At 47.1% G+C, this 23,796-nt stretch overlaps 1 long non-coding RNA gene and 1 pseudogene across 1 annotated transcript; both read right to left on the reverse strand.

Moving 5' to 3' along the window:
• Positions 1-6,500: 6,500 nt before the first annotated feature.
• LOC119868191 lies at positions 6,501-15,318 on the reverse strand. Its single transcript, XR_005385951.1, has 3 exons — positions 15,223-15,318; positions 8,551-8,721; positions 6,501-7,481 (listed from the first exon to the last, which is right to left on the reverse strand). It is a non-coding gene; the product is annotated as an uncharacterized LOC119868191 (long non-coding RNA).
• Positions 15,319-19,869: 4,551 nt separating this feature from the next.
• Positions 19,870-21,541, reverse strand: LOC100682775 (annotated as a pseudogene).
• Between the last annotated feature and the right edge of the window lie 2,255 nt (positions 21,542-23,796).

The following is a 23,796-nucleotide window of genomic DNA, read 5'->3' on the forward strand; positions in this document are numbered from 1 at the left end:
AATAAGAAGACGAAAGTACACAAATGATGCGTGGGTGAGGGCAAGACTCCTTAAAGCATAACATTTAGGCCAAGCAAGAGCAAATCTGGTACTACAAGCTAAGAATGTCCAAAGATAAACAAGCTGAGTTCATGAAGGACACTGTGATGGTTAGTTGTAGGTGTCGGTCTGACTGGATCACATGCACCCAGATATTTGGTCAAACATGATTCTGGGTGTGTCTGTGAGAGTGTTTTGGATGAGACTAACATTTGGATTGGTAGACTGAGGAAAGTGGATTGCCTGCCCTAAAGTGGGTGGGCCTTACCCGATAGTCAAAGGCAAAAGGTAGAACAAAAAAGGTGGACCCTCCTGGGAGTAAGAGGGAACTCCCTCTGCTTGACTGCCTTGAGCTAGAATATGGGGGATTTCCTGCCTTGAAACTTGGACTGAAACATTGACTTTTCCTGGATTTTGAGTCTGAAGGTATCCAGACTGGAACTACCACGGGCTCTCCTGCGTCTCAGGCCTTTGGACTCAGGATGGAACTACACTATTGGCTCTCCCACGTGCAGCTTGCTGGCTGCAGCTCTTGGGACTTGTTAGCCTCCATGAACATATGAGCCAATTCCTTATAATGAAACCTCTGTACACACATCCACCCATCACCACTCCTCCACCCTCTGTTGTTCCTGTTTCTCCGGAGAATCTTACTGATACAGACAGGGAGGCAGTGTGACATTGATCAAAGACCCAGAGGCCCCCATATTTGAATTGTGGTTCCATCACCAGCTAGCTATGAAGTTGTTTAAACGTCTCTATTTTTTTAAAGATTTATTTTGTTTATTTGTTTTAGAGACAGAGAGAGTGGGGGGGGGTGCAGAGGGAGAGAGAGAATCTCAAGCAGACTCCCCGCTGAGTGAGGAGCCTGCAGGGCTTGATCCCACAACCCTGAGATCATGACCTGAGACAAAATCAAAAGCCAAATGCTTAAACAAATGAGCCACCCAGGTGCCCCTTGTTTAACCTTTTGAATCATGCTTTCTACATTTGTAAAATGGGGCTAATCATACATCCTTTTTTAAAGATTTTGACAAGATTAAAGGAGATAATGTTTGTAGAACACCTAACACACAGTGCCTGGCCCATAATTAGATAACTAATAACAGTGACGAAGATGATGATTGTTATGGTTGGAGCACCTGAGTGGCTCAGTTGGTTAAGCATCTGCCTTCAGCTCAGGTCATGATCCTGGGTCCTGGGATGGAGCCCCACATCAGGCTCCCTGCTCAGCGGGTAGTCTGCTTCATCTTCTCCCTCTGTGCCTCCCCCTGCTCATTCTCTCTGTCTCGCTCGTTCTCTCTCTCTCAAATGAAGCCTGATGCAGGGCTCAATCTCACAACCCTGAGGTCATGACCTGAGCTGAAATCAAGAGTCAGACACTGAACTGACTGAACCATGTGGGTGCCCCGTAGCTTTCTTGTTTCAAAATCCATTTTTATTGAGATATGAGTAACATATAGCGTTGTGTAAGTTTAAGGCATATGACAGAATAACTTGATACATTTAAATCTTGCACTATGATTGCTAACACTTCTATCATGTCCCAGAATTATTTCTTTTTTGTGATGGTAACAATTAAGATCTAGTCTCTTAGCAACTTTGAAGTTTACATTATGGTTTTGTCGTCTATGATTGCTATGCTGGGCATTGCAGCTTTCAGCTTACTCTCTTGTGTTTCTTGCTCTGGAGGAAGCCAGCTGCCATGTTGCAAGGACATTCAATCAGCCCTATGAAGAGCTCCACATAGAGAGAAACCAAACTGCCAGCAACACCTTGTCGACTATGTGAGTAACCTACCATGGAAGTGTATTTCCCAGGCTCCCAACTTCAAGTCTTCCAGAGCAAGCCCCAGACATCATGAAGACAAGCCGTCCCCACTGTGTCTTTTTTTTTTCTTTTTCCCACTGTGTCTTATCTAAATTCCTGACCCACAGAAATCAAATCATTGTTATTGGCTCTAAACCACTACATTTTGGGGTGACTTGGATAACTAATATGGGAGGTGGTGGTGAGTTCCCTCAGAGCTCAGCCACAGCCAACTGTGCTCATGGAGGTTAATGACGAGCCTACAGGGGATGTGCCTCACAGCCTACAGTCAGACAGGAGGAGGTCACAAAAGGACTGTCTATTCCCCTCAAATAAGTTCCTATTACCATAATGTTTAGTTGTATCTTCTAAAAAAATTAATTACATGAGGTTTTAAGATATTGTTTAAGAAAGAAAACTTGAAGGTACTGGACAACTAATTCATAATTAAATTGTAGCCTCAGTTAGGACAAAGCCCTGCATTGCAGTTTACATCAGTTAAAATTAGGTTTGAATACAAGGGACTGAAAATGTTAAATAATGATGGCTTAAGAAAGAGAGAAGTTTCCTTCTCTCACATATAAAAGAAGTCCAGAGTAGGCAATCCAGAACTGGTACAGTAACCTCAAAAAGTTTTCAGAGACCCAAGATCCCTCAGTCATCTGGCTCTGACATTCTCAGCATGGGTTGTAGCTAATGGCCCAAGATGGCTGCAGAAGCTCCGGTCATTATGTTTGCATTCTGTCCACAGGAAGGAGGAAGGGTTGAAAGGGAGCACACAATTTCTATTTCAGGACATTTTCTGGAAATTGCATCCATAAATTTCTGCTTATAGCCCATTGGCCACGACGTAGTCTCACGGTCACATTCAGCTGCAAGAGAGGCAGGGGTGTATAGACTTTGCTTCAATAGCTATATTTCCAGAATGATTATCGGGGGATTCAGAGTTCATACTCCCATATTGTATCAGTAAGAATTAGTCTCAACTGAGAGTGACTGAAAACCCTAAAAAAACAAAACAAACAAACAAAAAAACCCAACCCAACAGTGGCTTAAGCAAGATAGAAGTCTAGTCACGCCAAAATTTGGAGAAAGGCATCCCAAACCAGTATGGTAGCTCTTCTCTCTGAAATGCTCCTGGATCCAGACTCTTTGCCACCTTCCTCTTATCTGTGGTGTGTATCCTCCATTCTTAAAATCCTCTCATGGTTCAAGCTGGCTTCTCAAGCTCCAGTCAGGATTGCTGCATCATTTGTAGGGCTTGGCGCAAAATGAAAATACAGGGCCCCTTGTTCGAAAGATTATTCAGAGTTTCCATACAGCCTGAAAGAATCATCAAACCCTCCATGGGGCCCCTCTGGGTGCAGGGGTCCCATGTGGCTGCACAGGCCACAAACCCGTGGAGCCAGCCCTGCCTTTACAGCCAGAAAGGAGGCAGGAACCATGATGGCTGTAGCAGCAGGATGTGCTTGCAGGGCCCATGTTGCTGATCACCTTCTGTAGAAAGAAAGGATGTGGGGCGCCTGGGTGGCTCAGCAATTGAGCATCTGCCTTTGGCTCAGGGTGTGATCCCAGGGTCCTGGGATCAGGTCCCACATCAGGCTTCCCACAGGGAGTCTGCTTCTCCCTCTGCCTGTGTCTCTGCCTCTCTCTGTGTGTCTCATGAATAAATAAATAAAATCTTTAAAAAAGGAAAAAGAAGCAAAGGAAGCTCGGGTTCAGTACTATTGTTTTTGCCTGGCCAGCATCCATTCTCCCTCCCTTTGGTAACAGTATCTCTTCCATTACCTATCACTGTATCACGAACTACCCTAAAACGTAGTGGCATAAACTAACCAGAATGCCAGCGCATAGATCCTGCCAGTCAGGAATCTGGCAAGGGCATGGAGGGGACAGCTTGGCCCTGCTCCTTGATGTCGGGGACCTCGGCTGGGAGGACTCAGACAGCTGGGGCTGCAGGATCCACTTCCAAGATGGCGTCTTCCCTCGCATGGCGGCCACAGGGCCTGGAGAGCTGAAGGTCAGGTTCTGCTGTGACTGCTGATAGACTACCAGGATGGCAGTCTCAGGCTGGAAAGATGTATTAGTTTCCTGGAGCTGTCATAACAGAGTGCCACAAACTTGGTGGCTTAAAACAACAGAAATGTACTGTCTCACCGTTCTGGAGGCCAGAAGGCCAAGATCAAGGTGTGGGCTGGGCCATGCTCCCTCTGAGACCTCTAGTGGGTGAATCCTTTCTTGTCTCTTCCAGCTTCCAGAGGTCCCAGGCCTTCCTTGGCTTCTAGGGGCATCATTCCAACCTTTTCTTTTGTCTTTGCGTGGCATTCTCTTTGTGTCTTCACATGTGTTTTCCTTTTTTCCTGCAGGTCTATGTCCAAAATCTTCCTCTTTTAAGGACACCAGTCAGATTCAATTAGGGTCCACCCTGCACCATGATAGCCTCATCTTAACTTTGCTAGCCTTAGTTTCAAGGACCCTATTTCCAAATAAGTTCACTTTCTGAGGTCATGGGGATGACGACTTCAACATATATTTGGGGGGGGGCACAGTTTAACCCATAGCACAAGACTTCTTACATGATGACTCTTACTCTAAGAGCAAGAGTTGCCATTTACCCTCTAACGCCTAAGCAAGACAAGATCTGCATGGCTTTGTCTTATGTAGCTTTGGAAGTTAAAGAGTGTCACTTCTGCTGTCATTTGAAATAGAAGCCCATCCATCGAGGGCAGGTGTCCAAGTCGGCTCGGGCTGCTGTAACAAAACACCACAGATCAGGTGGCTGAAACAACAGAAATTTATTTTCTCACAGTTCTGGAGGCTGCAAGTCCAAGATCAAGCTGCTGGCAAATTCCATTCCTGGTGAGGCCTCTCTTTCCGATTTATGGATGGCCGCTTTCTTGCTGTGTCTCCACAAAGTCTTTCCCCTGTGTGAGCAGAGAAAGAGCTCTCTGATGTCTCTTCCTCTGCTCGCAAGGACACCAGTCCTATAGGATTAGGGCCCCACCCTTATGATCTCATTTGACCTTAATTATCTCTGAAAAGGCCCTATCTCCAAGCACAGTCACATTGGGGGTTAGAGTTTCAACCTATGAATTTGTGGGGGGTGGAGGGGGTCACAATTCAGTTCATAACAAAGTGCTTCAGTATAGATTATGTGTGTCTTTGCTGTTATTTTATTTTATTTTTTAAAGATTTAATTATTTGAGAAAGAGAGAGAGAACATAAGCAGGGGGAGGGGCAAAGAAAGAGGGAGAGGGACAAGCAGACTCCCCACAGAGTTTGGAGCCTGCCATGGGTCTCAATGTGGCCCTCCACGTGGGCTCGATCCCAGTACCCTGAGATCGTGACCTGAGCTGAAGTCAATGCTTAATGGACTGAGCCACCCAGGAGGTCTACTGTCTTTAATCTCTATGGTAGAAGAGGTAGGTCTACATTTGAAATACACCAATGAAGAGTAGAGTGCACACCTCAGGGATGGTCAGTTAGCATTTGAAAAATTGAATCAGAAATCCACACTGCAAAGGGGTGCCTGGGTGGCTCAGGTCCCACTCGATTTCGGCTCAGGTCATGATCTCGGGGTTGTGGGATCAAGTCAAGCCTGGAATCAGGCTCTGTGCTCAGCTTGGAGTCTGCTTGTCCCTCTCCCTCTGCTCCTCCCCTTCCCTGCCGCCCAACTCCCCCAAATACATAAATAAATACAATCTTTATTTTTTTAAGATTGTATTTATTTATTCATGAGAGACACACAGAGAGAGAGGCAGAGACACAGGCAGAGGGAGAAGGAGGCTCCATGCAGGGACCCCAACGTGGGACTCGATCCCGGGTCTCCAGGATCACACCCCAGGCTGCAGGCAGCGCTAAACCGCTGCACCACCGGGGCTGCCCTAAATACAATCTTAAAAAAAAAATCCACTCTGCAAAGACAGCTCCCACGAGCACATCAACTATCTAATAAATCTGTATCAGAGGGTTCACCAATCAGCATTTAAAGATGTTGGAAATAAGTTTTCAGTGATAAAACAAGCGATACTCAAGACACGGTCTGGAAATATTACTAGTACCTCTGCTATTGCCCCATGGGGTGAGGGTCTATGAGTCTGACAGACCCAGAGACCAAACACCCTTGGGTACAGCAACACAGGCCACAGACTTTGTTTACTCCTGTGGCCTGCCACCCAACACAGTAGGACATAGTGCCTGTTCTAACCAGAGGGTTAGTTGAATCCTGCCACTTACATATTGTCACTTTTTAAAAAAAGGATTTTATTTATTCATGAGAGACAGAAAGAGAGAGAGAGAGAGAGAGAGACAGGCAGAGACACAGGCAGAGGGAGAAGCAGGCTCCTCGCAAGAAGCCCGATGTGGGATTTGATCCTGGACCCCGGGATCATGCCCTGAGCCGAAGGCAGACGCTCAACCGCTGAGCCACCCAAATATTGTCACTTTTATATTCGGTGTGCCTTTCAGCCAAGGTACTTTTGCTGTGCTCAAGGGCAGAGACTTGGCAGTGCCCTTCATTGGGTTATAAGAGCAGGTTGAGAAACTGTTTTTGTGCCTGTTTGTAATAAACGCTTTTATATGCAATTTCTGATTCAGTCGGAGACTGGCCATGATTTTTTTTTTTTTAATGATATTTAACAGAACACCTGGTAGTGAGGCTGTGAGAGACGGGACCTTTACTTTGTTCTGGGCCAGGGCTCTTAACCTGAGGTTCAAGGATAAAATGCACAGGGTCTGTGAATTTGATGTAGGAAGACATGAATCTTCATTTTCACTTGCTTCTAACTGAAATTTCGCATTTCCTCCGAACATAAGCAACAAACTTCAGTAGTATTCGCAGTACCTGAGACTGTCACCAATTAAAATCACGTTCTCGTTGCAGAGATCTCGAAATATTATTTATGTTCATCAGTGCTATGAAATGATGATAGTTATTAGATCTGCCACAGGAACTTGTTACTTAATGATTCACTAAAGAAGCACATAAATATCTATATCACAAATTTGTTTTAATAATTTGATAATGTTGTAAATGCTGTTGGTTTCCTTTGCAATCTGCTGTATTTATTTATGTTTAAGGACCTCTGTTCTGGAGGCTTCTGCTGTTCATCAGATAGTCCCAATATACGATGTACACTCAAGGCCAGGCTTGTCATTAAAACGGCAGTGATTGGAAACTCGTGTTTCAAATTGTCTCTTGATATTTTCAATTTGAGGGCCAACTTCATCTCAGATCTGATTAGATTATAGTTGTTTTGGCCTCATGATGTGGCTGACAAAGAGCTTGTACTAGAAGAAACATCTGCTCTGCCTCCATCTTGTTCGGGCGTGCTTGCATTATTAGTATTATTTTTAACACATGGTTTCTTTGCAGGAATCTTTTTAAGCCCTATGGCTCATTTGGGAGTTAAGTTAAAACTAGGTCATATGATCAGTAAATCCACATCGCTAGGCACCTGTAAGCTGCCATGCGTCACAATATGCTGACAGTGGAGGAGGAAGCCGGCCTCCTGCTCTTCTCCTGGTCACGCAGATGCCACGGGTGACCAACATTTACTGTGGCACTGGCCAGGAAGGACATTTGCAAGTGGCAATCTGCACAGGAAACAAAGACCAGTCACACTGGTTTGAAGCTACAAGTAAAAAAGAAAGTAATCTCCATTAATATTGACATTAGGACTTTACATGTATTTTTTATCCTAAAAAAAATAAGACAGAAACTAAAGTTGTCAGCGCACTGCAACGGAGTGTTGAAGACCACAACTCAACAGCATAAGCCTTTGGTATTAGCATTTTTTGGCAGTCACATGACACAGTAAATTCATGTGGCATTTACTAAAGCCTCTAAGTCGTATTTATCCACGCATTTATTTTGTTCATTCACTCATTTATTCATTCATTCAACGAGTATTTATTAAGTACTGCTTCATGCAGATTCTTCTAGGTGCTCAGATTCAAAGATGAATTATCTACATTCTCCACCCTCCCTTGGCACAATCCAAGGGGGGACGGGCAGTGAACAGTCCTGGGATACTGAAGGAAGATGGCCTGTGTAAGGTGGATAGAGGGTAGGGGGCTCAGTCTGGAAGCGACCCCCGGTCTGGTTGGAGGAGATGTGTTGGAGATGGGGTAGGGATTGGAGAGAGTCTGCCGGACTCCCAAAAGAGCTCACAGCGGGGGTTGGGGCAATTCGTTTATCAGAGCTGGCAGGTGTGTGAATGAGTGACAGGCAGCAGGGTGAGGCCAAAGCCTGGGCCTCAGGGACTTGTCCTCCTTTGAAAGACTCTTAATTAAATCACGGGGTCATGGAATGGATTTTGTTAGTTTTTTTTTTTTTCTGATGGGGTGCCTAGACAAGGCTTGTTATTTATTTCAACCTGTTGAGAGACTTCCCCATCCTAATTAGTCCTACATTTTATACCATGAAAATTGTAGAACAGGGTGTGCCTGGATGCCTCAGTCAATTAAGCATCTGCTTTCGGCTCAGGGTCCTGGGATCAAGCCCCATGTCTGGCTCCCTGCTCATTGGGGAACTTGCTTTTCCCTCTCCCCTGCCTCTCCCCTCTGCCCATTCTCTTCTCTCTCAAATAAATAAATAAAATATCTTTTAAAATCCTGTAGAATGGGACCATGGTACCTCATCAAATCACTAAAGGTAGCCAATTGCACTGAGGGGAAATGTGTAAGATGAAAGACGCTTACCTTCACTGCAGCTCTGGGTGGGACTGGGGAGAGAACAGGTAAACCATTTGTTCTCCATGTTGGTGTCATTTTGACTTTAAATCAACCACTGAAAGAGATACCATCCGAATGAAAAATCCCTGGCTGTAAAACATATCATGCTATACTCCGATGTAACGGAGAGATACTTCCCTATAAAAAAAAAAAAAAAAAGGAATTTGTGTCATCTAATTATACCCTCGCAAGTTCTTGTTCAATAAAACAATGACCATTGCCAATCACCAGTTTCTCGTCTACCCATAACAGCACGTGAACCCAGACATTTGGAATTTCACACTGGGGAGACTGAGATCATTTGATGATGGGGAGTTTGAACTTTGATGATTCTTTTCCCTTTTTAGTATGATAAAATTGGCCTAGATATTTTTGCCTTTCCAAATGTGCATGGGGATGTGGCTGCTGGTGGAGGAAGGCAGAGGCGGGAGCCAGGCCTTTTCATCTTTGCATGGAAAATCGAAATTCAGGCCAGGCTGTAGTCACTGAGCTGTCTTACTATCTTCTGGCTGCCTTGGTTTATGGAGGTCCCTGCAGCCCAAACTCTCCCCATTTACTAGGTGTCTCACTGTGTCCAAGCACCTCAATGCCCTCTTGTTGGTCCTGGCTTAGTGAGAGGCTTCTGAGCAGTACCTGTCTAGGGTGGTCACTCCTTGTGATTAGGGCTCTCCTCTTCTCTCTTTGGAGAATCTGTCTGCCTCTCTCCCCAGCTCCCTGGATTCCACATTTCCTCTTTCATAATTTTCCCCAAAATTTTGGTGGCTCATCTCCTCCAGCAGCTTTCTGGGAAAGGATGCATGGGCAGCAATGTTTTGAGACCTTGCACGTCAGAGAAGTATTTTCTATGCTCACACTTAACTGATAGTTTGGCTGGATATAGAATTCTAAGTTGGATCATTTCCCCTGAGAATTTTGAGAAGTGTTTTTCTCTTTTCTCCCTAGTTGCAGGGTTGCTATGGAGAAGTCCAGGGCCATTCTGACTCTCAATATTTGTGTATAATACATATTTTCTCTTTAGAAGCCTTTTAAAAATATTTTATTTATTTATTCATGAGAGACACAGAGAGAGAGGCAGAGACACAGGCAGAGAGAGAAGCAGACTCCATGCAGGGACCCCAACATGGGACTCGATCCCAGGACCCCAGGATCATACCCCAGGTCGAAGGCAGATGCCCAACCGTTGAGCCACCCAGGAGTCCCTAGAAGCCTTTAGGGTCTTTGTCTCCAGTGCCTGAAACTTCATCACAGTGTGTATTTATGTGGGTCTCTTGCCATCCACTATAATAGGTATTCCAATGGTCCTTTCTTTTTTTAAAAAAAGATTTTATTTATTTATTCATGAGATACACAGAGAGAGGGAGAGAGAGTCACAGACACAGGCAGAGGGAGAAGCAAGCTCCATGCAGGGAGCCTGACATGGGACTCGATCCCGGGACTCCAGGATCACACCCTGGGCCGAAGGCAGGCACCAAACTGCTGAGCCACCCAGGGATCCCCTCAATGGTCCTTTCAATCTATAAACTCATGTCCTTTAGGTAGGGGGACATTTTCTTAAATTATTTCTTTGATGTTGTCATGCCCGCCCCCCATTCTCTTTCTAAATCTCCTTCTATTTGAAATTTCAGACTAATCATTTAGAAATTTGTTTTCTATTTCTCATCCCTTTTTTCTTTTTTTAAAAAATATTTTATTCATTTATTTGAGTGAGAGAGTGGGGGGGGGGATGGAGAAGCAGACTCCCTGCTGAGTGAGGAGCCTGATGTAGGGCTTGAGCCCAGGGACTCTGGGATCATGACCTGAGCCAAAGGCAGATGCTTCACAGACTGAGCCACCCAGATGCCCTCTCATCTCTTTCTTTCATCAAATTTGTTTTTTTTTTTAAAGATTTTATTTATTTATTCATGAGAGACACAGAGACACAGGCAAAGGAAGAAGCAGGTTCCATGCAGGGAGCCTGATGTGGTACTCAATCTTGGGTCTCCAGGATCATGCCCTGGGTTGAAGGCAATGCTAAACCACTGAGCCACCCGGGCTGCCCATTCTTTCATCAAATTTGATTCTCTAGAAGTTTCTTTCTATTCCCTGAATGCTAATTTTTAATGCTATTAAAATATGTCTCTTCTGGATCATTATCTGTAGGTAAACATGTGTGTATGCATACATACGTGTGGTGTGATTATGTGTGTGGGGGTGGGTTTACATTTCACAGCATAGTCTGTTTTCTTCAGGTTGTTTCCTCTGTTCCTTTTTTTCCCCCTTAACATGTATTTATTTATTTTTAGAGAGAGAGAGAGAGAGAGAGAGAGAGCAGGGGCAGAGGCAGAGGCAGAGGGAGAGGGAGAGGGAGAGAGAGAATCTTCAGCATACTCCCCACTGAGTGCAGAGCCTGACACTGGGCTTGGCTCGGGGATCAATCCCACAACCCTGAGATCATGACCTGAGCCAAAACTAAGAGTCAGACACTCAACCGACTGAGCCACCCAGGTGCCCCTCATCTGTTCCTTTTGGTCTTGGTCATTCACGTTAGAGGTTTTCCTTAGATGTCTGATGATCACCAGTTATGTGTCCACATTTACAGCAGGACACTAAAAAGCTGCTAGGGCCCTCTGTGTGTGTGCACGTGGCCTGCCAATTGCAGACTTCACTCCGGAGCAGCAGTTCTCAAAGTATGGTCCCCAGGCCAACAGTGACAGCATCACCTAGGAACTTCTAAGTCACACACATTCTTAGACCTTGATCTAGATTTACTGGATTCAAAACCCGGGCTGTCTGAGTTTTAATAAACCCTCTAGGGCATTCTGTTGCCAACTAAAGTTTGAGCACCACTGTGGTGTGATGATCTGGCTAGGCTTTTTAAGTGGGAAATCTCTAGTGACAGTATTCAATCTTCTTCCTAGAGCCTGAATGTCAAGTTTCCAGGAGTTGAGTGGGCAGGAGAGCTTGGCTGGGAGCACGATAATCATAAGAAAACTTACACCTAATCTCTCCATTTTTGTTTGACCATCCTACTTTCAGCTGTGCCAGTATCTCTGTCCAAAGACCCTTTCACTGAGCCCTGTCCAGATAATAAAAGTCTAGTCTTCCACCTGCAGGGGTCGGTGATGAAGGGGGACAGTCACATAGGTGTACAGAGCCAGGGAAGGCAACTGCAGACCTCACTGCTTCTAGAAAAGACTTTCAATTGATCGGTTTCACCTCCACTTCCAGAAGCACCTGGCATAGCCCCTTCTGGGTCTTTGGAGGGGAAAGAAATTCTGATAGCTTCTCAGCTTCTCTTCCGGCCAGCTGACAGTTCGGCTCTCTCGGTCTTGCTATATAAGTCAGTCACTAAACAACCCTCCGCTTTCCAGCTTCCAAGCTCTTGGCTATTTTCTCCTTTTCTGTTCCCTTTATGCTTGCAGACAAATGCCTTTTCAAAAAATCCCTCTACTATCATCATCATGAAGTATTGGAAGGAGGCAAAGGAATGAATGCATGTGTTCAATCCTCCATCTTTACCCATGATTTTCAAGTGTGTTCCCTTTGGGGATGGGAAACTATCCACCCTCAATGAGACACTAGGTTTTCCAAGACTGCTCCCTGCTATTGCTACTGTGATCTGCGGCAGGGCTGGGGCTCTGGCTGTGTTTTGGCCTCTCTGGGTCCCCTGGGTAAAAGGGAAAGGGGATCCAGGGCCTACCGTTATTTTGGCAGAGAAACTTTCAGAAAATATGGTTTCCATCCCTCGCTCTGGAGCCAGCCATGGCTCCTCACTGCCTACTGCCTGTAGTGTTTATGCTTCCAGGGAGGCAGTCAGAGCTTGCCTTGACGGTGCTTCATTTAGCTTGTCTGGCTCACCCTTCTGCTCTCCCCCTCCCTTCTCCTGGCCAAAGACATCGGCACTCCTGTCCTGTCTGTCCTCTCACACTTAAGTGGACTCCATTCTCCCCTTTGCCTTCGAAAATCCCCCCCTCCCAGGGTGCTGGGTGGCTCAGCAGTTGAGCAGCTGCCTTCAGCTCAGGTCATGATCCTGGGGTCCTGGGATCGAGTCCCGCATTGGGCTCCCCGCAGGGGGCCTGCTACTCCTTCTGCCTATGTCTATGCCTCTCTCTATGTCTCTCATGAATAAATAAATAAATTATATCTTAAAAAAAAAAAGAAAATCCCCCCTCCAACTCCAGCTGAGATGCCCTCCCTCCCTCTAGACACTCCCTCTATGTGCTTCACTTTCTCTCCCCTTCTCTGACCTCACACTCTTGATGTCAGCATCATGCAACTTAGCTTGACAGCATCAAGGTTTATCTCCAATTCACCTTCTGGGCCCAACATCAGGTTGGAAACACTGGGTTTTAAATATCATGTCTGATTGATTGGTGAGGACCTACTGTACTCATTTCTTATATTCCTTATTACTAATACATAATATATATTGATGCATATTTAAAAGTGACAAGTGATATCTTAGCTGGGTCCCTAATTTGTTTTTCCTTCTGGTGTTTCTTTCTGTATAATCTTGCCCCTTAAGTCTTTTTTTTTAATTAAGATTTTATTTAGTTATTTATTCATGAGAGATGCAGAGAGAGGCAAAGACATAGGCAGAGGGAAAAGCAGGCTTCAGGCAGGGAGCCCGATGTGGGACTCGATCCCGGGACTCCAGGATCATGCCCTAAGCCGAAGGCAGGGGCTCAACTGCTGAGCCACCCAGGCGTCCCCCACCCCTTAAGTCTTAAGAAACATTTTGCTATAGTTGATCAACAGTCTGTTTTTTAATAATAGAATTTCTGCCTGACAGATTTCTCTTAAACACATAAAAAATACATTGCACAAACTGTTTTAACAACTTTTTTTCAGAAATCAAAATGCATCCACCCATAGTCCTATGATCGTAATGCATTAAACAGTTCTCATTTTTCCATGTTCTCTTTCAAGCTCCTCCTAATGCATTCTTTAAAAACTTGAGGAGAAATTCATATGACATGCAATTAACCATTTTATTTATTTATTTTTAATAAAATATCATCAGATCTTTTTTTAAATTTTAAGTAGACTTCACACCCAATATGGGACTTGAACCCACAACTCTGAGATTGAGTCTCATGTTCTATGACTGAGCCAGCTAGGTGCCTCTAAAAATTAACCTTTTTTTTTTAAGGGGGAGGGGCAGACGGAGAGGGAGAGAGAGAGAGAGAGAGAGAATCTTAAGTAGGTTTTACGCCCAGTGCGGAGCCTGACTCTGGGCTCCATCTCAAGATCTTGAGATCATGACCTGAGCTAAAATCAAGAGTCTGATGCTTAAATGACGGAGCCACCCAGCCGCCTCACAGTTAACCATTTTTAAATGAACAATTCAGTTGCATCTAGCACATTCACAATCTTGTACAACCATTACCTCTATCGATTCCAACACATTTTTATCATCCCCAAATAAAATTCTGTATACCTGCCAGTTGGTCTCTATTCCCTCCTCTTCCTTCTCCCAGTCCCTGACAATCACCAATCTGCCTAATCCAACTTTTCAGAAAATGAACTCATTTTTTCGTTGTAAAATATACATAACGTAATATTTATCATTTTAACCATTTTGAGGTGTACAGTGCAGTGGTATCAAGCCCATTCACATTGTCACGCAACCATCACCATCACCCATCTCCAGAACTTTCACATCTTTCCAGACAGAAATTCTGTGTCCATTAAACACTAACCCCCCCCATTCCCCCTCCCGCCAGCAACCACCTTTCTTTCTGCGTCCACTAATCTGAGTACTCTGGGAACTTCATGGAAATGGAATTATACAGTATTTGTCCTTTTGCGACTGGCTTGTTTTGTATTATTTGCATCATATCCTCAAGGCTCAGGCATGTAGCATATAACAGAATTTCATTCCTTTTCAAGGTCAAAGAGAGCGTATCCAGTTTGTTTATCCGTTCCTCGGTCTGTGGACACTTGGGTTGTTTGCACCTTTTGGCGATTGTGAATAGCGCTGTAATGAACACGGGTGTACTGGTATCTGTTTGAGCCGCCGCCCCCAATTCACTTTTAACATAGTTGCAACGGCCCCGGGCGCAGTTTGGGGGTCCGATCCTTCGTTGAACGAGATATCACGCCTGCCTTTTTCCATGTTGGCACATGGTCTTTATAATCCTCCTTCTCAAGAGCTGCGTATGGCCCATCTAAGTAACTCCATTTTCGCAGAGAAACGCAGCGCCAGCTTAGGCAAGTTTTTACAGGCCTCCCTCAGCCGTGTCTTTGGAAGGTTTGGAGCCGGACACGTTTGCAAAATGCTCCCTGGGAGATCAGCCTCAGCCCGGAGCACCGACACCCTTCGCCCCCCACCCCCTCCCCCGCCCCGCCCCCCATCAAAGCTTCAGGAAACAAAAGGAGACATCCAGTTCCTGAAAACAGATAACAACAAGCTGAAAGGCACGGAGAGGAGTCTCTGATGTTCTATACTGAAGATGGGGGGGCCCCCCCCCGAAAGAGGGGAGAGGCAAAGCCGACCAGCATTCCGGCACGTTTGCTTTCAGCGTCAGTGCGCAGCTGCGAGCCCAGCCAGTGCCCGCGGCGCGCCGGGCCCGCCACCTCCGCCTTCACCTGCATCCTTCAGCTTCGCGCGCATCCTTTGGTGACCCTCACGATGTACCCAGACGCCGCCTCCCCTACCTGCCTTGGCCCCTGTCAAATGCCATAAGCAGCACTCCTGCTCCGGAGCGGGGGATCCGCAGAGAAGAAAACAGCTTTTGATGACCCGGGGACCCGCCGCCGGCAGCCCTGGGTGCCTGGCAGGGAAAGAAAGTGTTTTGTTTGGCTTTGTTTTGCTCACAGAGCCTCCTCTCCCAGCCCGGTTCACCTTTGCAGCATCACTTGAAGCAACAAAGCCGCTTAATTACGCTGCCTTTTAAAACTTTGAACTAGACAGGCTGGATTCCTTGTGTTAAAAATCCTTTCCCTCCTGTAAGGGCTGAAAGGAGCTTCCCTCCTCAGCCTGGTTTTAAAACCCTCACACCAAGCATGGAAAATTCTATAAATACCAAATGCGTACCTCGAGTTTAACCTTTAATTATTCTAGCCTCCAGCTCAACCTCCCGATTCCACCATTTTCTTTCTGTACATATGTCCTCTTTAAACTCTGTCTGGAGCTTGATCAACATTAATAAAACAAAAAAATCTCCTTGGGAAGACTTTCAGAGCCATTTGAAAATGAATAGGAATCATAAAAGTGGGTGTGATCTTTTTTTTTTTTTTATTATAGTCACAGAGAGAGAGAGAGAGAGGCAGAGACACAGGCAGAGGGAGAAGCAGGCTCCATGCACTGGGAGCCTGACGTGGGACTCGATCCCGGGTCTCCAGGATCGCGCCCTGGGCCAAAGGCAGGCGCCAAACCGCTGCGCCACCCAGGGATCCCCAATATTCTTTTTTAAAAAGATTTTATTTATTTATTTATGAGAGGCACACACAGAGAGAGAGGCAGAGACACAGGCAGAGGGAGAAGCAGGCTCCATGCACCGGGAGCCCAACGTGGGATTCAATCCCGGGTCTCCAGGATCGCGCCCTGGGCCAAAGGCAGGCGCTAAACCGCTGTGCCACCCAGGGATCCCCAAGTGGGTGTGATCTTTGGAGAAACACTCATCTGGCAGCCTGTGTTGTTGCATTGGTGCCAGAGGTTTGTATCAGTTTGATTGTCTGAAATCACGGCCATACTCCCCCCGCGCCCCCCCCCCCCCCGAAAAGGCAGGTAAAGCCTATGTATATACTGACTTGGCTTCATTTTCTCCCAGGTTGGTGTCCTCGATGCATTTGTTCAGCAGACTTCTGCTCTGGTAGTCTGCTTAATAAGCCACCTCCAAATTAGTGGCTCAAAACAACAATCAATCATTCATTTTGCTTACAAATCTGCAGCCTGGGCAAGGCCAGTGGGGGACAGCTTGTCTCTGCTCTGCACAGTGTCCCTGGGGTGGCTTGACTGCTGGGGACTAGTCATCGGAAGGCTCTTGCTCACAGATCTAGTGCTGGTGCTGGCTGTCTGCTGGGACCTCAGCCGGGGTTGTCCATGTGGCCTCAGCATGTGGCTTCCTGGTTTCCTTGGAGCATGGTGGCTAGGTTCGGAGGGCGAGTGTCCCCAGGAAACAAGGTAGCCCGCGCATAGCAATTTTAAGACCTAGCCTCAGATGTCCCAATAGCTTCGCTTCTACTATCTTGTACTAGATGAGGCGGTCACAACTGCTTGATCTGGTTCAAGGGAAGGGGCATAGGCTCCATCACGGGAAGCGACATCATCATTGGAATGTCATTATCACCTTGAAGAAGACCCTGTGAGCTGGGAGATACCGCAGTGGCTGTATTCATCTGCTGGGGCTGCCAGAACAGAATCTCGCAGGCCGGAGATGTGGGGCTTAAACAATAGAAATTTACTGTTCTCGAAGTTCTGGAGGCTAAAAGTCTCAGAGCAAGGTGTCGGCAGGTTTGGTTTCTCCTGAGGCCTGTCTCCTTGGCTTGACGGCTCCCAGTATCCTCACATGACCTCTCCTCTGTGGGCGGATCCTTGGAGTGGCTTTCTCTTTTTATATGGATACTAGTCTGAATGGATTAGGGCCCCAACCCTGTGATTTAATTTAACCTTAATTACCTCCTTATAGGCTCTATCTCCAAATACAGCCCCACTGTGGATTAGGGCTTCACCCCATGACTTTCAGGGTGGGGGGACACTGCTCAGTCCTTAGCAGTGGCCATCTTTGGAAAATACAATCTGCCACAGGCCCTTAGCTATTCCTCTCTCTGAGTCTCTCAGCCTGAAATCATCCTTCTCAAGTCATGAGTGGCTTAAAAGGATGGCATTGGGCTTGGAAGACACTACCCGGTGAAGGCTTTCCCTTTCATGAACCGAGTCCACCAGACAATCTTGTGGTCCAAAATGTTTGCAGCATAATCTTCACTTCGAAACTAGCTGGGCCAAAGAGTGACCACAGAGCTTCTGGCAATCTGTTCAAATCTGGACCCCTTGGTGATTTCGTATTGTGGTCACCTTGGCCAGGCAGGAGCAATGTTCCCACCCCTCCCCCCTGCCCCACTTCTTTTCCTTTTACCGTTCCTGATGAGAGCGGAGTCAGAAGAGAAATGTGTACAACATTTGGAAGGTGGAGGAGAAGCTGCTACTGCTCCTGTCTGGTCATCGTGGTTTGCTGCAGTGAACGACAGAAGGTGCTAGAAGGTGCCAGCTTGCCCTTATTCCCCCTTGCCCTGCACGCAATTGTTTCTTTTTTTTTTTAATTTTTATTTATTACTTATGATAGTCACAGAGAGAGAGAGAGAGAGGCAGAGACATAGGCAGAGGGAGAAGCAGGCTCCATGCACCGGGAGCCCGATGTGGGATTCGATCCTGGGTCTCCAGGATCGCGCCCTGGGCCAAAGGCAGGCGCCAAACCGCTGCACCACCCAGGGATCCCCGCAATTCTGTTTCTTGACTGCTGGTCCTGCTGAGCCACAGCTGTGCCATGCCAGGCCCGCCGCCAGATGTAGAGACGCATCTTCCATCTTCCAGATGTAGAGACGCATCTTCCATGGGCTTCTTCCCAAGCTCTCTTTCATGCCTCACCCTGGCACCCTAGAGACTCTCCCTTAAGCTTCCCACCTTCCCCTTTGGACCTTTTCTTTCCCAGACTCCCCCATGGTCAGGAGGTCTCGCTCCATTACAAAGCCTTCACCCCAGCAGCCCAGGGACTACGCTCAGGGCAAGGTTTACATGATGGAGCGCGAGGGACCTAATGGGTTCAGAGCAGTTTCCAGTTCAGAGCAGAGTTTCCGGCTGTCCAAGTTATGGGACCTTGTCTCCACATCTTAAATGGTGCTGTTGGAGTTGGGACAGGCCAACAGAGGGGTTCCTTTTGGGACTTCGCAAAGCTAGGAGGAGCCTCTGGGCTGGGAGCAGGGCCTTTGATCTGTGAAGGCCCCAGGCACCCTGGCTACCACAGACACTTCGGCTTCTAGTTCTGGATGGTGCTCCTCAGGCCTGGCACGGAGGTGTGTCATCACTTTTTCCATGACATCATCATCTCTGCCCCAGGCTTCAGAGACAGAGTGAACACACTGCAACACTGGAGAGAGCCCATGGCTCCGCACTCTGTTCTTTGAGGGGACAGGCCTTTCCTGTGCTCAATGATAGCACCATCATAATTCCACAACATTAAACACAAATGAACTCACCCAACAAGTTAATAAATCAGTTCGATAGGGTAAGCTGATTTCCTTTTCTCTTCTTAAAAGATTTTATTTTTAAGTGATCTCTACATCCAACATGGGCCTCAAACTCATAACCCTGAGATCAAGAGTTGGCCACTTTACTGACTAAGCCAGCGAAGCATCTCTTTTCTTTCTCCTCTCCTCTCCTCTCCTCTCCTCTCCTCTCCTCTCCTCTCCTCTCCTCTCCTCTCCTCTCCTCTCCTCTCCTCTTCCTTTCCCTTCCCTTCCCTTCCCTTCCCTTCCCTTCCCTTCCCTTCCCTTCTTTCTCTTCCTCTCCTCCTCTCCCCTCCACTTCCCTCCTCTCTCCTCTTCTGTCTTTTCCTTTCCTTTCATTTTGGTGAACTGACTTTCAAGTGACTTTCCAGTGGTCTCAACCCCAACAGGGAAACACTTTTAGCAACCCCCCCCTCCACTCTATGTATATTTATTCACTCATAACTTACACTCATGTGCTAATGCTTTTTGCTAAGATCCTGAGGCCATATGCCTGTGTGTGTGGTCCATTATTAACAATAGGAGTCAAAAAGCCATATTTCAAATTGTCTTCTAAAGTGTGAACACTTTAAAATGAACTAGCTTTCAAAGTAGGAGAACTGTGAGCTCTGCCGGGTTCTTAGCCTAAGCTTTCTTCTATGGGACTATCTTCAAGCCACGGTTTCGTTTAGAGGAACCGTTTCAAGCCCCTTGCCCATTTTGTGATGATTAGTTTGGTTAGAGGAACATAATATAATCCGTAAATTCACACAATGTGGCACTCATAATAGGCCATTTGCTGAAAGTGAAAAATCATTTGAGGCAGATGATGTCCAAGTTATGGAACTGCCACTCTTGCCTTAGCACTCCTCAGCTGTCACACTGGATGCTGAGTGGTGACATACAGCCCAAACGAGGCCCCAGGGTCAATCTGCATGTTGCACATTGGTCATTGTAATAGTCAGCTCTTGCTACAATAATGCTGCAGAACAAACACTCTGAAACTCAGTGGCTTACAATAATGGGCATTTATTTTTCTTGTTCATCCTGCAAGGTTTTGGGGGTTTGATTAATCCTGCCTGGGCTTGGCTATTTCAGACTGTGGGTTGGCCAGGCATGGTTCCAGGTCACGAATTTTTTGTTTTTGTTTGTTTGTTTGAGGTGGTTGACATCTTTATTGCTTTGGAGGTGGGGGAGAGTAAGTGCTCAGGAGCTCTTGGTGGGGTGGGCCGGCTTCCTCTTCACCATTTCTGGCTTCTGGCCGCACAGGATGGCACCAGCTCTGCAAATGTCAGCCACGCACAGATCTGGGCAGTAGTTGTTCTTTTGGATCATGGGCCTGGTGCTGCTGAGAGTGGCGGGCATTCTGGTTCATGGTGGTCCACAAGTAGGAGGTGATGGGTTTTCACTGGCAGGAACTCTGCTTCATGAGCACCACTACACCTCTGTTGTCGGGCCCTGGCTATATGCCCACAGTCTAGTGGTGAGTCAGCACATTGTAGTGAAAGGAGTTGCTTTCCTTCAGATTATTAAGATCGGTGCTGTATGTCTTCTTCATCAGGAAGCTGGAGCAGTCCTGCCTGACCATCCACTGCAGGTGGGCAGACGTGGTGGCAGCTGCTCTCACTATGGCAGTTGGAGATGGAGGGAGCTCCAGGTCATAGATTCTGCGCAGGTCTGGAGCCCTGGCCCATGTGACTATAGCCTCCTAGGACCTGTTCTTCTCCTAACGATGGCAGAAGCTCAAAAGGGCAAACCGTACCATGCAACACATTTAAAATGCCTGCTCATGGGCCACATCTGGTAGCAGTCTTGCTCAAGCCCAACTTCCCTGAGGTGGGAGTAGTATATTCCACCCACAAAGGGAGGCACTGCAAAGTCACATGTAAGTGGTGTTGTTTCTATTCCAGGTGAGCAATGAATCAGGATCAGTAAGCCAAACTCCTGGGGCACCTGAGTGGCTCAGTCAGTTAAGCATCTAACTCTTGATTTCCCCTCAGGTCATGATAATCAGGGTCTTGGGATCGAGTCCTACATCGGGCTCCATGCTCAGTGGGGAGCCTGCTTCTCTCTTTCTGCCCCTCATGAGCTCACTCTCCTTCTCTCTCTCAAATAAATAAAAACCTTAAAAAAAATAAGCCAAACTACCATCGTGATATAAATGAAAGTTCTAAAGGTCTGGTATTTTCTTCCTACCTATGTTAGTTTGCTAGGGATATCAGAACAAAGAAGCACACGTTCTTTGCATGGCTTAACAATAGAAATGTGCTGTCTCACCGTTCTGGAGGCCAGACGTCCAGGATGAAGGTGTTGGCAGGGCTGATTCCTTTTGAGGGCTGTAAGAAGGGCATTGGTTCCAGGCCTCTCTCCCTGGCTTGTCTTTTTCCTGTGTCTCTTCACATTGTCTTCCCTCTATGTCTGTGTTTAAATATTCCCTTTTTATAAGGACATTAGTCATATTTTTTAGGTCCACCCCAATGACCTCATTTTAACTTCATTACCTCTATAAATATCTTATCTTCAAATAAGGTCATATTCAGAGGTACTGGGGCTTCAACATACGAATTTTGGTGGGACACAATTCAACCCATTACCACTACCCCTCAAAGGTAATGGTAACACTTAGGGTGTGTGTTATCCCACTTTGGAGACTTTCTGGCATGGGGACCAGTGGAGAAAGTCTTCTTGCACTTGGCCTTAACTGACGCCTCTTGGCCCAGTGGCAAGCACAGGACAAAGGGTTCAGACTTTAAGACCCCACCCTCAGCCCCATAACGATCAGAAATAAGCGGACCTGTTCAACCACGCCATAGCCAAGCCACTGCATCTCAGTTTGCTGGAGGGAGGTGGGGCGGGGCATGGGAGGCGGTAAAAAAAATCCATGCCATTGGCCATAAGGTGTCAGGGGGGGCAAAATCTTCATATCAGTCTTAGCACCTGTGAAATGAGTCCTCACCTTCCTCTAATGGGATGTTGCCATGTTTAATGTTTGCCAGAAGAGCCCCAGAGGAAAGGGCAGAGTCAATCCTACCGATGATTCTCTAGAACAGCCCTGCCTTTTTTATTAAGGCTCAGGAAGGAGTCTGGGACAAGTGATGGAACTCACACAAGTGTGTGTTCCAACGAACACGGCCGAATGGGCCGTCCATGTGCCACGCCGTAAATAACCTTAACACTTTATAGGAGCACGCGAGGAGGCAATTCTCTCAGCCGGCTGCCCTGTGAGGCCGGTCTGATTCATTCCTGAGTGATGGGGCCCACACGTCCTCCTGCAACCGCAGGAACAAGTGTCCTTTCTGCCAGGTCAGCATTTTCCGTTCTGGCGTAAATTACGAACACTCCAGTCATTTCATTAAGAAATTACGTCTCCGATGTGACGCGTCGAGTTTCCAGAGCCGGACAGAAAAGCCTGCATGTGGCCCAGGACGGCCGTTCCCCCTACACCACCACCTCCCCAAACACAACGATACTCCTGTGACACCTGGACCTTAGGCTGAGGAGGAGGAGGGATGAGCAGCCACACTAGACATGTCACCGCAGACGACGGCGAGGCTCTGACAATGATCAGCAGCTTCCTTTCTTCCTCCCCAGCCCCATGCCTGGTGTTGGAATATTCCAGACATCTGGAATTATGACTGGTTAAATGCAGGCGAACACAGATTTCTTTTTGTGGAAATATTCTGATCTAAGACCCAGGAGGGCAGGGATATTGGGTAATTGCCATCCTTGCAATAAACATATTATGGAAGTTTATAAACTCGGCCTATCTCTTGGCTGCTTTAGGCTTCTGGTGCGCCTGGGATGGCTTTGATTTTGAAATCACTTAGACGATAGGCAGACTTTTCCTCTCCGAGCATTCGCAGAGCAATCTGATAAACACATCTGTGGCAAGTCCTGTTTGGGCTAGTTGGGGGCCGACCAGAGGATAGAGCACTTTCCCTGAAATAAATACACACATACAAAGCGTGTATGTGACCCAACTGGAATCGGGAAGAATGGAAACTATCACAAGATATTCTGTGCACACGATATCTAATCTCCCTTCTAGACAGAAGAAATTCAAATGAGCCTCTGCCATTAAAACTTTGATTATCAGAAACTTCATTTTAATCAGAGCTTGCCATAAACTCTGTGTGCTCAGCCGACTTGTGTATTTAACATTCTCGATATTATATGCTGTTCCAATTATCCAAATTTTTCTTAAATTCAATTTCCCAGGGCCTTGTGGTGTTCAGCTAATCAAGCTTTACGTTTTTTTTTTTTTTTAATTTTTTTTTTTTAAGTGTTTATCTCTCGTCTCTGTATACACGCTGTGGCTATACACACAAGGGGACCAGATCTGGGAAGCCGTCGGGGTGCCACGGTGCGGGCACTTGGCTGATGAGGGGGCCCCTCTGGCGCTGTCTGGAATGTAAATGCCCCCGGCTTTGTGCCGGATCCTTCAGTGCCCGGGGCGAACGTTGCCACGCTGCCGCCCCTGGCTCCCCCGCCGGCCCGGGCCGGGCTGCCCTCGGAGGCCGAGACGTGCTCTGCGCCCGGCTCCGTCGCCGGCCGCCTGTTTCCCGCTGCCCCCAGCGCGGGCGCTCACAGAGATTAGCCTCCAGGAATGCGGTCAGCACACACTGCGCTCATAACTCAGCCCCGTATATCACGGCACACAATCGCAGGAAATACCACATGTCATTACAACGTGCGCGCTCACGCGTCGATCCCCACACGGGCCGCACGTAGCAGCACGCACATGCACGCACATGCACGCCGCCGTGCGCCGTCCCTCCTGCACCCACCGCTCGCTGCGTGGGCCCTGCATGCCCTTGGGCCCCAGCGGTGAAGGGAAAGGATCCACTTTTTTTTTTTTTTTTTTTAATCGCTGCGGCTACTTGGCTTCCCATTCTAGGCTCAGCCCACAAGGGTCAAGAATCGTAAAGAAAGTCCCTCCTGGCCCCCTTCCGGGTACCGGAAGGGCTGGGACCAGAGATTGTGCTGTTGCAGTTGAGGGAGGGGAGGCCAGCTCGGCTGCGTCGGATC

The sequence above is a fragment of the Canis lupus genome, chromosome X (assembly GCF_011100685.1).
Source record: "Canis lupus familiaris isolate Mischka breed German Shepherd chromosome X, alternate assembly UU_Cfam_GSD_1.0, whole genome shotgun sequence".
NCBI lineage: Eukaryota > Metazoa > Chordata > Mammalia > Carnivora > Canidae > Canis > Canis lupus.